Source organism: Colobus angolensis, unplaced genomic scaffold (assembly GCF_000951035.1).
Source record: "Colobus angolensis palliatus isolate OR3802 unplaced genomic scaffold, Cang.pa_1.0 Scaffold209, whole genome shotgun sequence".
Lineage (NCBI taxonomy): Eukaryota > Metazoa > Chordata > Mammalia > Primates > Cercopithecidae > Colobus > Colobus angolensis.
Window position 1 is genome coordinate 459,744 of NW_012115255.1, and position 4,133 is coordinate 463,876.

Below are 4,133 nucleotides of genomic sequence, written 5' to 3' on the forward strand. Positions count from 1 at the left end.
TTTATTTTCTTTCTATTCTTTTTAAGAGACAGGGTCTCATTCTGTTACCCAGACTTGAGTGCAGTGGTGTACTCACGGCTCCTGGACTCAGCTTCCAGCTCCCATGTTCAAGAGATTCTCCAACCTCAGCCTCCCAAAGCACTGGGATTACAGGTGTGAACCACTGTGCCCAGCCCCACCTGATTTTCTTGTATTTATTTGTTTTAATTTTTAATTTAATTTAATTTTTTATTGGCGGGGGGTGGGTCTCATTATATTGCCCAGGCTGGTCTAGAACTCCCAAGCTCAAATGATCGTCCCAACTCAGCCTCCCAAAGTGCTAGGATTACAGGCATGAGCCACCATGCACTGTCTGGTTTTCTTTCTATCAGCAATAAGGTATAGGACTAATTTGAACTTGAAATTAAAAAAAAAAAAATACCACTTACAATAGCACCCTCAAAATTGAGTTTTTTAAATGTAGATTTAACAAAATACATTCCAATCCAAATACAATCCAAATACGCATTCAGAAAACCTTGGATCATGGTTGGGAAGAATAAAAAATATATAAATAAATGCAGATATTCCTTGTTTAGGAGCAGTACACTGATTACTGTTAGCTTTACCACAAAAGCTAAAGTAATGATGAAGGAACGGACAAATAGATAAACAGAATAGAATACAGAACCCAAAAGACCCAAATAAATACTGTCAACTGCTTTTGTCAAAGGGGCAAAAATACTCAACGGGCAAAGAAAAGTCTGTTCCACAGATGGTGACAGATCAATCGGAAACCATGGGGAAAAAAATGAATGTAGACAGAAACTTCATAGCTCACCCCAAAAAAATCACTGAAGATATAGTCTGTAGACTTAAATTTTCACATATAAAATTGTAAAAGTTATAGAGGACAATCCACATGACTTTGGATTTGTGGTGAGTCTTTAGATACAATACCAAAAGCCAATTCATAAAAGAAAAAAATGATAATGTGGACTTCATTAAAATTTAAAATGACTACTCTGTGAAATATCTTGTTAAGAGAATCAAAAAACAAGTCACAGACTGAGAGAAAATATTTACAAGACAAACCTGAAAAAAGACTTGTGTGCAAAATATACAAAGAAATTCTAATAACAAAAAGAAAAACAACCAAATTAAAATATAAAGTCACCTCACCAAAAAATATACACAGATGACATGCCCAGGTGCAGTGGCTCACGTCTGTAATTTCAGCACTTTGGGAAGGGGAAGCAGGCAATCACTTGAGGCCAGGAATTTGAGAACAGCCTGGCCAACATGGTAAAATCTTGTATCTACTAAAAATACAAAAATTAGCTGGGCATGGTGACTCGTGCCTGTAATCCCAGCTACTTGGGAGGTGGAGGCAGGAGAATCACTTGAACTGGGGAGGCAGAGGTTGCAGAGAGCTGAGATCACGCCACTGAACTTCAGCCTGGGCGACAGACCAAGACGCTTAAAAAAATAAATAAATAAAATTGGAGTTTTGCTATCACAAGCCAAACTAACAGAAGCTAAAGAGAGACCAGAAACAGATCCTTCCCTAGTGCCTTCAGAGGGAGCATGGCCCTGCTGAGAAAGAGTAGAAATGGGACTCGGCCCACCCCCACTAACGCGTTGTTCCATACGTGCCCGCTGACCCCCAGACCTTGCAGCACCATACTCACTGCAGGTGCCATACTCGCTGGCCAGACCTTGCCAACTGTCTGAAATAAACTAAGATAAGCAGCACCCGCCATAAGTCTTACTCAAGGGGGTTGACTCAATCACCCGCTTGTGCATGAGGTCAGGGGAATGACTGATCCCTACCCCTGGCCTCGTTGTAACACTAAAGTCCCCACCCAGGTATGGGCTTTTCTGCCATGTTCCAGTCACACAGCGTTTGTGTTAGCATGAGTCTTCACTGCATCTGAGCACCCTTCACTCCGCCCCATACATGTAATGACACTCACCTAACTCATAAAGCATGCATGTCACCCTCCTTAAGACACCACAATGCACTCCCCTCAGGGAGCCAGCCAAGAATCCTTCCTCCTGGCCAACCTTTAGGGCATAAGACTTAATATATCTCTTTTCCGCTCAACCTTTAGGGGCATAAGTCTTAATAAAGCCCGTCTGGGAAACTTGCTTGGCCTCGTATCAACTTCTGTTTCATGGGAGCCTAAGAACATGTAGTCGGGAACACTGCCAACATCTTTATTTCCAACTTCTGAACTTTGAAACTGAGACAACAAATCTCTGTGGTTCTAAGCTATCCATTTTGTGACACTTTGTTACAACAGCCCCAGGAAACAAATGCAGGCACATTCTGCTCCATCTGCTGCTCTCTCCAGACCACAGCTGCTCCCCAAGCCCACCCCATGAGAGGCTGAGGACAGAAGCAGGACCCTTCCCAGACCACCATCACTGCTGGATGGCCACTTCCAGCACTGACTGTCTGGGAGCTCCAGCCTCAGTTCTCAGTTTCCTGGAGCGGATGGGAGGATGAGGACAAGGAGGAACGAGGCCGCTGGCCTCCCAGGAACTGTCCCTGAGCCTCCACCCTGCTGTCCCTGAAGCTGTCCCCGAGCCTCCACCCTGCTGTCCCTGGAGCCGTCCCCGAGCCTCCACCCTGCTGTCCCCAAAACTGTCATTGAGCCTCCCCCGCGCTGTCCCTAGATCCCAGAAAGCCCAGGGCTGGCCAAACATCACCCCTCACTCCTCCTCTGGCCCCTCCTCCCAGTCATCAACACTTTGGAAGAGGCATTAAGCCCCTTTTAATCTCTAGAAAGGTGCCTCAGGAAGGCACAGAGAGGTTACACCAGGTGGTCACGGTGCCTTACCTGTGTCTACTGGGCCCTGGCTGGCCCTTTAAGGGCATGAGGATGGAACAGCTGAGAGACCACACCCCTCAGGGGCCAGGGATAAAGAAAAGGGACAGCGAAGGAACCTGTGGGCAGGATGCTGAGGGTAGAGGTTCCTCCCCACAGGCACCGAGCAGCAGGTTCCTTCCTCCCTGAAGCTGCCCCGAGCGTCCATCCAGACAGGACCTCCGACCACTACTAGGGGCCCGATCTCAGGAGGTTCAGTCCCAGACAAGGGTTCCAGAGACTTAAGTCCACTTTCCCAAAATGAACACGATGCTTCTGGCAACTGCAGAGCCTTGCTGAGGACGGAAGGGAGCAGCGTGCCCTGGCGGTCTTCATGCAGCCCCGGCCTCTGGCAGTGACCAGCCAGCACCCAGGCACCTCCTTGCTGGGTCTCCAAGCCCTGATGGTCACAGAAAAGGCCACAGGCCAGGGCTGGGATGGGCCCAGGGCTCTGCATGTTACCTGGGAGGGCTGAGGGGTGGCATCCCCTGTAGCAGCTCAAGGCACAGTAGTCACTGCTGTTACTGTTGCCCTCTGAGTCTGGGGGAGCTAGCCTGGTGGGGGACGTGGGGGCCCAGTCATCCTGTGGCAGATAGGCAAGCAGCTGAGCCCTCCACTCCGTACACCCTGCTGGCAGCACATTCTCTGAGCTCAGGTTCCCCGGGAGGCTGGTCCCAGTGCCCTTCTGCTCCTCCTCCAGGACCACAGATTTCCAAGGACCCGATGGGCCACAGGTGAGCAGTGCAGTGGCCTCCTGGACGCAGGGCTCCGAGGCTCCTCGTGGGGTGCCAGCAGCACAGTCCCAGCTCAGCAGCGCACCAGCCCTGTGGGCCCCCATCCAAGTCTGGAACAGAGTGTAGGAGGAGGGAAGGGCTCAGGCAGCATGTTCAGAACTCATCCTGGGAGCAGCTGCCTCCTTTCTGGCAAGCCCAGCCTCGCTCCTCCTCCAGGAAGCTCTTCTGAGGTCCACACCCAGAGGCCAAGGAGCGCCTGTGTCTTGGACATTCTGTCTTTCTTCCCTGTGCCAGCCCAGCCTCATCATTGGGACTCTGAGTCCCTTCAGGCTCCTCATCACTCTGCCAGCACAGGGCCTGGTGCTCACAGCACCCCAAACCAAGGTACAGATGGTGACATCTGCCCAGGACAGAGCCAACTCCTGACGGCATGAGTCTCAAATCCTTTCAGCAGCTACAGAGACTGGGCATTCCCACCACACACACACACACACACAGACACAGACACACACACACACAGACACACACAGACACACAGACACACACA

The 4,133-nt window shown here is 49.9% G+C and overlaps 1 pseudogene; it reads right to left on the reverse strand.

Annotated features, from left to right (window-relative positions):
- The window catches only part of LOC105512046, a 17,119-nt pseudogene that overhangs the window by 4,715 nt on the left and 8,271 nt on the right, over positions 1-4,133 (reverse strand).